This window comes from Hyla sarda, chromosome 4, assembly GCF_029499605.1.
Source record: "Hyla sarda isolate aHylSar1 chromosome 4, aHylSar1.hap1, whole genome shotgun sequence".
In the NCBI taxonomy this organism is placed as follows: domain Eukaryota; kingdom Metazoa; phylum Chordata; class Amphibia; order Anura; family Hylidae; genus Hyla; species Hyla sarda.
In genome coordinates this window covers 174,045,423-174,057,853 of record NC_079192.1, presented here as the reverse complement: position 1 = coordinate 174,057,853, position 12,431 = coordinate 174,045,423, and positions in this window count along the sequence as shown.

The window sequence follows — 12,431 nt, the reverse complement described above, 5'->3', positions numbered from 1 at the left end:
CAACTCCTCCTTCTCAGCTGTGGCCTTTTTGGACTCTGGTTCTGCAGGAAATTTTATTTTGGCCTCTTTCGTTAATAGGTTCAATATCCCAGTAACCCGTCTCGTCAAGCCGCTCTACATTTCTTCTGTCAACGGAGTAAAATTGGACTGCACTGTGCGTTACCGCACAGAACCCCTGCTTATGAGCATTGGACTGCATCACGAAAAAATTGAATTTTTTGTTCTGCCTAACTGCACCTCTGAAGTCCTCCTCGGTCTGCCATGGCTCCAACGTCATTCTCCTACCCTTGACTGGACCACCGGGGAGATCAAAAATTGGGGTCCTTCTTGTCACAAACGATGCCTCACATCTGCTCCCACTTGTCTAACTCCTGAGGTTCCACCCTTACCGGTCCCTCCCAAGGCTTACCAGGATTTTTCTGATATTTTCGGCAAAAAGCAAGCTGAGATCTTGCCTCCTCATAGCCCCCTTCCTGGTAACACTCTGCCCCGTGGCAAGCTTCACCCTCTGCCCCCCCTCCCCATTCCCACTTCTTCTGGATTGCCTGCCGTTGATGAAGTTACCCAGGACTTCTCTATCATCTGGAAGGAAACTCAAGAGTCGCTCCCAATGGCCTCGTCTCGAATGAAGGGACAAGCAGACAAAAAGAGGGGGAGACCTAAGGGGGGGGGGGGGTACTGTTACGCTGAACGCTTCGGGTCCCTGCTCCTCTCCGGAGCGCTCGCAGCGTTCTCCTCTCTGCAGCGCCCCGGTCAGACCCGCTGACCGGGTGCGCTGCACTGACACTGCTGGCGGGGATGCGATCCGCATAGCGGGACGTGCCCGCTCGCGGGTCGCATCCCAATCTACTTACCTGTCCCGGTCCCCGACTGTCACGTCCTGGCGCGCGCGCGGCTCCGCTCTCTAGGGCGCGCGTGCCAGCTCTCTAGGATTTAAAGGGCCAGTGCACCACTAATTGGTGCCTGGCCCAATCAGTGTAATTAGCTCACCTGCTCCAGGCCTATATTACCTCACTTCCCCTTCCCTGCATTGCTGGATCTTGTTGCCTTGTGCCTAGTGAAAGCGTTTCTGTGATTGCCTTCCCAGTGTTACCAGACCTTCTGCCGTTACCCTTGACTACGAACCTTGCCGCCTGCCTTGACCTTCTGCTACGTCTGACCTCGCCTCTGTCTTGTCCTCCAGTCCCACACCACTCTCAGCAGTCAGTGAGGTTGAGCCGTTACCGGTGGACACGACCTGGTTGCTACCGCCGCAGCAAGGCCATCCCGCTTTGCGGCGGGCTCTGGTGAATACCAGTAGCAACTTAGAACCGGTCCACCGGTACGGTCCACGCCAATCCCTCTCTGACACAGAGGATCCACCTCCAGTCTGCTGAATCCTAACAGTATGCATGTATGATAGATGTGTCAGTATGTATGATTGATGTGTCAGTATGTATGCATGTATGATTGATGTGTCAGTATGTATGCATGTATGATTGATGTGTCAGTATGTATGCATGTATGATTGATGTGTCAGTATGTATGCATGTATGATTGATGTGTCAGTATGTATGCATGTATGATTGTGTCTGTATGTATGCATGTATGATTGATGTGTCTGTATGTATGATAGATGTGTCTGTATATATGCATGTATGATAGATGTGTCTGTATGTATGCATGTATGATAGATGTGTCTGTATGTATGCATGTATGATTGATGTGTCTGTATGTATGCATGTATGATTGATGTGTCTGTATGTATGCATGTATGATTGATGTGTCTGTATGTATGCATGTATGATTGATGTGTCTGTATGTATGCATGTATGATTGATGTGTCTGTATGTATTGTGGCAGTTTGGCAAGGAAAGGGTGTATTTCCTTGGCTCACCCTGCAGAAGCTCTCACCTGCTTCTTAAGTAATGAGGCAGGAAGGAAGGGAAGTGTATATGAGATGAAGACTCAGTGTAATGGGAGCTCTTCCTAGGAGACAGCATGTGGGCTGTAGGGAAGAGACAGAGGCTGCTGAGGAGTACACAGCCCGAGCTATGAGGGGCTCATAGAGACTGCCATGAATTGTGAGTAGAAGGTTGCAGGGGACATATGTTTAACCGGCTGAGGGAAGCTCAGCGGTTGTTAGTCAGGACAAGCTGATCTGTTTAGTCAGTGACCAGATGGTCTAGGATTTGGTTTTGTTCCTGCTTTTTTGTTTATTTCTTACCCGGCAACCTGTCTAATAAAACTGGCAAGGTGCCAGATTTGCATTATAAGCGTTTGTTTGCTGGTTTATTGAGAAGAAACGCATCCTGTGGCGTAGTCCAGGACGATCCCAGAGCTAATCCCCAAGACGGATCGTCACATTTTGGTGGAGGATGCGGGCACGCCGTTGCTAAGGGCAACCCGTTGCCAAGGGCAACCAACAAGCGAGTTGGAGAGGAGCTGTTGCTAGGAGCAACCCCCTGCAAGATTGAAAGTCGGAGGAGCCCAGCAGAGGAGTTCAAGCACAGTTTGGTGTCTGTGGAGGAGTGTTGCTAGGGGCAACGGATCGAGAATTTTTTCAAGAAAATGGGACAACCTCGAAAGGCTGTTGCTGGGAGCAACCGACGTGGGCCACAACCGATGGACGCCAAGAAGAAGCCAAGGTCCCGTGAGTTGTCAGTGGGCGGAATCCCACTGTGGGTGGACTTGGATTGTTGCCAGACTGTATCTCGGATTATGCCAGAAATAATTCCATTTGTGAAGTCCCGCCTGGAGCCCGGTAAGACTGTTCAAATTACCTTTGATACATGTTTTGGGACAGTAAGCCATATGATGGAGGTATGTGCGGAACTTACAATGGAAATTGTACTGGGCAGAGACTTTCCGTATTTCTGGCAGCTGTGGGATGCTGAGAGTGCACCTGAGAGCACACAAAGGTTCCGGAAGGAGTGAGGACTGGGGGGGTCTCTACTGGACTGTGTGAATGGTGCTGTATATTGTGAACCCATGCAGGCTGATAATGTTTTTCTTGAAACACTTATGTTAATGTGTTCTGATGTAAAGAGTTCTCTTCCCACCTCTCGCAGGACAAAAGAAAACCTGTGTGAGCTGGAAATAGAAGGTAAAAAGATGACAGTTTTGTTAGATCCAAAATGTATAATAAGTCTGGTAAAGACCAGCTGCAGAAAGCCGGACCCCGCTATAATGTCTATACAAGCCGGTATTTGGGGTTATAAAACTGTTAATGTGTGTATTTCTACTCCCTATGTTACCATAAGTCACAAGGTTGCAATAGAGCCTACCTTAGAGTATGAAGTAGTGCTGGGGAAGGATTTTCCGTTTTTTCAGCAGTTGTGGGAAGATAGTCAGGTGACTAGAGCAGGAACACCTGATAGGCTCACAACACTTGGTTTTCACCACATAGCAGGGGACAGTAACTCAGCTGAGGACAGGGAGTGTCAGCAGACCCCAGGTATATGTCAGGTGGGAGTGTGCCAGACCACTAGGGGAGCTGAAGAACAGTCTGCGAGTCAAGTTAAAGTGGTGACTGGAATAGAAGCTCCAGAGATGGCTGTGGAAAAACCAAAACTCCAGAAAAGAGTACCAGTGGAGCTGGGGGCTGCACTTACGGTCACAGACAGAGTCCTAAGTGAAGGAGACTGTGACAAGACAAAAGAAAAGTCTGCCAAGAAGCTGAGAGACAGTTCAGAGGAACTGATCAGGAATCTCCCTGACTCGCTGGTGCCAAGAGCCATTGAAATTGTTGCTAGGGGCAACAAACTTACCGCCAAGGGATTGCCGGTCCGACGGGAGTGTTTAGCGAGAGTCTCCAGAGTTGCCAATGTGGTGGGAGAGGAAGAGTGCCAGGTGTCCGTGGCACCTGTTGTGGATGATAATAATGAGGCACAAGTGGCCGCAACCCGGAAAAGGGGGAGACTTCATCTAGAGAGGGAGAAGAGCTGGGTCGAGTGTCTGACAGAGGACCAGAGGATGTCTCAAGGTCTAAGAGCGAGAGTGAGGAGACCGCTGTCAGTAAAAGGTCTCGGAAAAGACGAGCTGGCCTTGGGGAAAAAACTGGAGCAGATCCAGAATCTGGAAGAAACCCTGCAGATGGTTTCTGTGAGGTTGTTGGAGAAAGAAAAAGAGGTACATCGCTTGACAGAGGAGAGGGACAAATCACTTGCTGACTTTAAAAAAGAGCAAGAAGGGAGGCTTCAGCTGGAAAAAGTCATGGAGCATCACAGAAGTGAGTTTGTGGCTCTGCAGGATGAACTGTCCCGGTCCCAGGGTCTTGTGACCAGCAAGGAGAGTGAAGTGCAGAGTCTGGCCAAGCGGATGTCATTCCAGGAAGAAGAAGTGAGTCTTCTACATGGTGCATATCAGGCTCTGCAGAGTGATCACAAGGCTAGCCTGGTAGCCATGGAAAAAATAGAAAAGGAGAAGAATGAGGTGAAGATGGAAGCTTGGGCTCTTGCCAGCAGTCTGGAGAGTGTCTCTAAAGTTAAGAGACAACTTGAGGAGGAAGTCAAGGTGAAGAATGCCCTTGCACATGCTCTTCAATCTGCTCGTCATGACAATGTCTTGCTCCGTGAGCAGTATGAGGAGGCCCTGGAACAAGTTGAGACTCTGCAACATGAAAACAAGAACTTGCAACAGGAGATCTCAGATCTATCTCAACTGATTGGTGAGAGTGGAAAATCTATCAATGAGTTAGTGAAGTCCAAGAAACAGTTGCTGGACAGTGAGAAGATGATCTCCGCACAACTCAAGAGTGAGCAGCTGAGATATATAAAGCTGGAAGATGACATGAAGATCTTAAAAGAGAGCCTGGAATCGCAGAACGAAACGCGCAGAAGGTCCCACGTAGCTGCCTTGGTTTTGCTGGGAGGGCAACTCTACGAGCAGGTGGCTGTGCTGGCGGACAATGAACAATTGAGGAAACAATTGCTGTCTTCGGAAAATACTGTCAGGGACTTGACAGAGTTACTTGACAGTGAGAGGATGAAGTCTGCTAAGCTCCAGTGTAAGCTGCGAAAATGTGAGAAAAAGGAAGAGGACCAGGAAGTCCTAAAAGAGAGCAGAGACCAAGATATGGCGGAATTGGCTCAAGAAAGGCTTCTGGGGCCGAAGTTACAGGATACAGTTATGCTTTCTCTGATTGCGAAAAAATCCTCTGAAGTGAAGACTAAGGAGAAGAGAGGTGGGAAATCCTCTGAACCTGAGCAGACCAAAAATTCTGAAGGTAATGCTGAGGCAGAGAAATCCTCTGAAGCAGAAGCTAAACCAGAGTCAACCTCAAAAGCTGTGAGTAAAGAGAATGGCACAACTGAAGCTACAGGTGAAGAGAAGAGTAAGCCTGAAGAAGCTGCAGTAGTAGAAGCTGATTCTACACAAGAATCTGAAGGAGCCAAAGACTCTGAAGCCAAACCTGAGGAAGCTGGTGCCCCAGAAGAGAAAGCTGGATGGGATGAGGTGAAACCATGTGAGAAATCCACTGAAGACAAGACTGAGGTGAAACCAGGTGGGAAGTCCTCTAAAGTTGAAACTGAGATGGACCCGTGTCGGAGGTCCTCTGACTGTACAGAGAACAAGACAGTGGTTGGTGAAGTCACTGAGGCCGAAAGACTCTCTAAAGCAGAGGCAGAGGTCCAGCAAGCAAGAAGAAGACAAAGGTTAGAAGCATCGGTCCTCTCACTCCTTAATTTCAAGAACCCTGCCCACACCAGGGTGAAGAACCTGGTACTGGAGAGGTGTGACCGAGAGGCTTGCAATTGGTGGCTGGTAAAAGTCCGGAAGAAAAAAGTCAAGGACTTCAGAGACTGTGGGACAAAAGTTGTCCAAGAGAAAGGAAAGGCAGATGGTTTCTGCCTTTCAAATACATGTGCTCCTTCCCGGTGGTCTGAGCAAAGGGGGGGGGGGATATGTGGCAGTGTGGCAAGGAAAGGGTGTATTTCCTTGGCTCACCCTGCAGAAGCTCTCACCTGCTTCTTAAGTAATGAGGCAGGAAGGAAGGGAAGTGTATATGAGATGAAGACTCAGTGTAATGGGGGCTCTTCCTAGGAGACAGCATGTGGGCTGTAGGGAAGAGACAGAGGCTGCTGAGGAGTACACAGCCCGAGCTATGAGGGGCTCATAGAGACTGCCATGAATTGTGAGTAGAAGGTTGCAGGGGACATATGTTTAACCGGCTGAGGGAAGCTCAGCGGTTGTTAGTCAGGACAAGCTGATCTGTTTAGTCAGTGACCAGACGGTCTAGGATTTGGTTTTGTTCCTGCTTTTTTGTTTATTTCTTACCCTGCAACCTGTCTAATAAAACTGGCAAGGTGCCAGATTTGCATTATAAGCGTTTGTTTGCTGGTTTATTGAGAAGAAACGCATCCTGTGGCGTAGTCCAGGACGATCCCAGAGCTAATCCCCAAGACGGATCGTCACAGTATGCATGTATGATTGATGTGTCTGTATGTATGCGTGTATGATTGATCTGTATGTATACTTGATAGATTTGTGTAATACTACAGCTGCAGGTCTGAAGGGAAGGCCTGTTGCTGTCAGCACACTTATTTATTTTAATGCTGGGCCCTTAAAAATAAATAAATAATAATAATGTAAAAAAAAGCTAAGGGCAAGCTCTGGCCGCTTTTCCCCCTGCAGGAGCCTCACTCTGGGCCGGCCGTTAGCACAGTAAGATTGGGCAGGGACACTGCCCTCTTAAGAGCAGAGGGCTGCTGGGAGCAGACATGCCCCACGCAGGTAAGCACATCTGCTCCAAGCCCCTGACAAGTCCCTGCCTACGACCGCCGCTACATCCACAGCATCTGCAGAAAAAGCAGCAGCCTCTGCTCCACTCCATCCCCTACAGTCACCAGCTGTATAATCTCCTCTGCCTCGCTGCATCCCCGGCACCTGGTGAGTGGCAGGCCATGGTGCTGATCTCCAGGAGGGTGAGAGGTTGGGGATGTGTGTATGTATTATAGAATGTGTGCATGTATGATGTATGTATGACAGATGTGTGTATGTATGATAGATCGATGTATGTATGTATGTATGACGGATGTGTGTATGTATGATAGATGTATGTATGATGGATGTGTGTATGATAGATGGATGTGTGTATGATAAATGTGTATGTATGATAGGTGTGTGTATATATGATAGATTTGTATGTGTATGATATATGGGTGTATGATGTGTAGATGTATCATACATCTATCATCATACATATGCACATCTACCATACATACACCAGTCACATACACATCTATCATACATAAATACATATACTGTGCATCAATGCGGAGGGGTGAACGGCCAAGGGGTGATTGGGTACAGGTCGGATATTGGGCTCTGGGGAGTGGGGCAGAGGAGCCTGGAGTGGAATCTGGAGGTCTAGGAAGAGGGGAAGAGGAGCATGTAGGAGGACATGGGGGGGGGGGGGTCAAATAAGCCTGGAGAGGACTTAGAAGTCTGAGAGAGGGGGGAGTGGAACAAAGGAGCCAGGAGGAGGACAGGTTGGATTCAGCTAAACTGAGAAGAAACTGTCTGAGGACATTATTATTATTATTAGTAGCACAGTGTGTGGCAGGGTTATATTCAGAGGGTACAGTGTATAGCAGGGTTATATTTTGTGGATTTTTATTGAGGGGCAGTGTGTGGCAGTATTATATTCAGGGGCTACAGTGGTGGTAGTATTATATTCATGGGCACAGTTTGGCAGTATTATAATCAGAGGGTACAGTGTGGGCATAGGCGTGCACAGCCTATTGCATTAGGGTGTGCACCCTAAAGCACAAACTCACTCCGCGCACGCGTGTGTGTGTGTGTTTATGTATGTATGTATGTGTATATATATATACACACACACACACACACACACACACACACACACACACACACACACACACACTCTTGCTTGCATAGTGTAGGAGGATTGGATCCAGGGCCAGTTTTAGGCTTAGCGTGGCCCTGGGCAAAATCAGAAGTGGGGTCCCAAAAGTTGTAATAGTGCACTAATCAGATTAGCACATTTTTGGTCACTTCAAACACCATAAAAAATATCTAAAAAGCAAAAAAAAAAATGGTACCGATAAAAACTACAAATCACAGCGCTAAAAATGACCCTCATACATCCCCATATACAGAAAAATAAAAGTGCTATAGGGATCAGAATAGTACAATTTTATATTTTTGTATTCACATTATGTTGGCAGCATAGTTCCCCCACATTAGGTTGGCAGTATAAATCTCCTACATTAGGATGGAAATATATTTCCCCCACATTAGGTTGGCAGTATAGTTCCCCCACATTAGGTGCAGTACAGTTCCCCCACATTAGGTTAGTAGTACAGTTCCCCCACATTAGGTGCAGTACAGTTCCCCCACATTAGGTTGGCAGTATAGTTCCCCCACATTAGGTTGGCAGTATAGTTCCCCCACATTAGGTTGGCAATATAGTTCCCCCACATTAATTTGGCAGTATAGTTCCCCCACATTAGGTTAGTAGTACAGTTCCTCCACATTAGGTTAGTAGTGCAGTTCCTCCACATTAGGTGCAGTACAGTTCCCCCACATGAGTTGCAGTATAGTTCCCCCACATTAGGTGCAGTATAGTTCCCCCACATTAGGTGCAGTATAGTTCCTCCACATTAGGTGCAGTATAGTTCTCCACATTAGGTTAGTAGTATAGTTCCTCCACATTAGGTGCAGTACAGTTCCCCCACATTAGGTGCAGTACAGTTCCCCCACATTAGGTGCAGTACAGTTCCCCCACATTAGGTGCAGTACAATTCCCCCACATTAGGTGCAGTATAGTTATAATTGTAGGGAGGAGGACAAGTCTAGAATTTACCATGAGGCTTACGGGACTAATTCTACCCCTGATCTTATATTTGCCAAGGGGTTCAATGGGCGGAGCCAAAGGGTTGTCAAAATTAGGTTTTGCCTAGAGTGTCAAAAATCCATGCACCAGCCCTGACTTAGACCTCCCACTTGTGTGTATGTTTGCTGGTGTTTATAGGGATGCATTTGATGTGGATTTCAAAAAAAAATTGTAAGTTGAATGGTAAAAACTCATGTTTTTCTTTACTTGGCAAACAGAAGAACGATTTTACTATAAGATGGGGGCACAGAGGGGGGGATATTCCAAATAGAATTTTTTTTTGCACCAGATTGGTTGAAAAAGTCTGCAGCTGACCCAAAACTAGGACTCCCAGCATGTTGCACCATAATCTAAATTGTACTCCTATATAGTGCAAGATGTGTGGAGTTGTAGTTTTGGTCATCATAGATTGTATCAGGGCATGCTGGGAATTGTAGTTGGTAACTGCACCTCCCAGCATTGCATTCCTTCAAGGAATGCAATGCTGGGATTTGCAGTTACCAACTACAATTCCCAGCATGCCCTGATACAATATATGGTGACCAAAACTACAACTCCCATTATGTTGCACTATAATATAATATAGGTTATATGGTGCTACATGCTGGGGGGAGCTGTAGTTTCGGTTCAGCCGCAGAGATATAGGCTGGAATCTGGATGAAGGAAATTTCCTTGATCCAGATTCCAGCCTATGTCTCTGCAGCTGAACCGAAACTACAGCTCCCCCCAGCATGTAGCACCATATAATCTATATTATATTATAGTGCAACATAATGGAAGTTGTAGTTTTGGGTCAGCTGCAAACATAAGCTGCATCAGGGCATGCTGGGCATTACAGATAGTAACTGCAACTCCCAGCATGCCCTGATACAATCTTGGTCTGCTCTGCAGCTGTCCCAAAATTAATGCATTGCTTCCCCAGGACTCAATGGGAGTTGTAGTTTTGGGTCAGCTGCAAAACCATAGACTGTATCAGGCTGATACATCCTATGGTTTTGCTGCTGACCCAAAACTAATTTTGGGACAGCTGCAGAGCAGACCGAGATTGTGTCAGGGCATGCTGGGAGTTGCAGTTAATACTAACTGTAATGCCCAGCATACCCTGATACTATCAGGACATGCTGGGCGTTACAGTAGTAACTGCAACTCCCAGCATGCCCTGACCACACATGCCCAGGCTCACAGCTCAAGACTACATCCCCATCATGTATGATTGTGACTGTCTATTATATGTAGGCTCACAGCTCAGGACTACATCCCCATCATGTGTGATTGTCTATTATATGTAGGCTCACATCTCAGGACTACATTCCCATAATGCATGATTGTGACTGTCTATTATATGTAGCCTACATATAATAGACAATCACACATGATGGGGATGTAGTCCTGAGCTGTGAGCCTACATATAATAGACAGTCACAATCATACATGATGGGGATGTAGTCCTGAGCTGTGAGCCTACATAATGTAGGCTCACAGTTCAGGACTACATCCCCATGATGTATGGCAGCAGGCCAGCAGCCACTTACCGCCACTTGCTGCTGCTGCAGGCCTCTCTCTCCTTAGCCGCCCTCTCCAGCAGCCCAGACTCCAGAGCTGGGGGCCCGGGCTTCTCCTGTCCTGGCAGCGGGCCTGTCCTTGCCCTGGCAGCGGCCTCTCCTGTGCGGGCTCTCCAGAAACAGTGCGCGCGTGCGTCATGACGTCATGTGCAGCCGTGCGCACTGACGCCTGACCCATCAGCCCCCGCGCTCTTAAAGCGGCCCCGGGCGGCATGTAAGGTTAGTCAGTGTAGGGATAATGTGTGTAGTAGCGGTTGCGGCGCCGAGCGGGGGGTGGTGGGGGGAGTGGTGTGTGTGTGGGTGGGGGGTCGGGCTGGTGATGTCGGCGATGTCCGGTGGGGCTGGCGTTTAGTAGTGAGAAAAAAAAAAAAAAAAGTCCTGCAGCAGCGGGCCGCGGCCGCGGTGATTAGGGTGTGCCTGTGCACACCCGGCACACCCTGTGCGCACGCCTACGAGTGTGGGGCAGTATTATACTCAGAGGGTACATTATGTGGCAGCATTATATTCCGAGGGCATTATTCTATTCAGAGAGTACAGAGTGTGGCAGTATTATATTCAGGGATATAGTGTGTGGCAGGGTTATATTTCGGGGGCATAGTGTGTGGCAGTATTATATTCAGGGGGTATACTGTGTGGCAGTATTATATTCAGGGGGTAAAGTATTTCGCAGGATTATAATGATTTTGTCTTTATACAGAGGATGAGGATCTACTGACAAAGTGAGCAACCAATGAAGTCCGGGTGGACTCTGCAGAGAAGATGTAGCTGGAAGACGTCCTGACGTCTGGACCAATTGAAGTAGAAAAGGAAAGACAACAGAGAAGACGTCACTCAGGTCACTTTGTATATTCTTCTGACTGTCCCATCAGCTGGAGTCACTTGTAAGGTCTGCAGTGATGATGGCTGTACCCATGCTTGGCTCTCCAGCTGTTGCAAAAGTACCACTCCCATAATGCCTGAGGCTCTACAGACATTATGGGAGTTATAGCTTTACAACAGCTGGAGAGCAACTGGAACCAAGGTGATTGGTGGGGGTCCCAGCATTCGGACCTCCACCAAAAAAAAATGGGCTGCTTATTTTAGATACCAGTCCAGCCCTGCCTGTTAGTCACTTATATAGTTGTGTATTCTCTTGACTGTTTCCCATCAGTGCTGTAGTCACTGATATCTTTGTGCGGCCAAGGCCTGGTAAGGGGGTCATCCGGGATTGGTCGTCAGGTGGTTTAGGGGCCCAGGGCAATTTTTCGCCCAGGGACCCTGCGGTTTATAGCTACGCCCCTGGTTTTGTCCCCTCCTGTATGCCATCACTGGGGGACCAGCAAGGTTGGAAGTTTTTTGTATAACAACCCAATTCTTTCTCAAAATGTCTGCAACTTGTTTACTACATATAAGGTGACCCTATGAGCAAGCATTACGTGAAACGTGCGTTAGGGTGGCATTGGTGTGACCTACAGGTAATGATTGGGGACTGAAGTGACTGCCCGTTACTCTGTTGAGGGATGGGGAGGGATCTAAATTATTATATACGTGATTGCGGGATTGTGCAATAGACTTTTTAGCCACTAGGTGCAATAGATTACTGTGCAATAATATATTTCCGGTACTGTATTTCGAGGTGTGTTACCCCATTTTGCACAGTTGCACATATACACTTTTCTGGCATTAGAATAGTTTTTCATTACATTTATGGCCCTGACTTTGATGTTCTACACTGAGGCACTAAGTCACTTTTTTGACATACGAGTGTTCTTTTTGCGGCTATGATTGCCCCTCTTAATTATATCTTTGCCCTTTATATGTGATAATTTACTGCATGTGCATATAGCCCCATTGAGAAAAATTTGTTTTCTCTAATCAGTCTGCCCAGTCATTTTCTGTGGGTACTTTTTGTTGTCATGTTCTGTGCTGTCTTATGTGATTTTAATTGTATGTCTTTTGGATATATGTCAACCTCAACCTCAGTCATGTAGATATTCGCGTAGGTGGGTGCTACATTTGAGCCCATGGCTGTTCCCCTGTCCTGGACATAG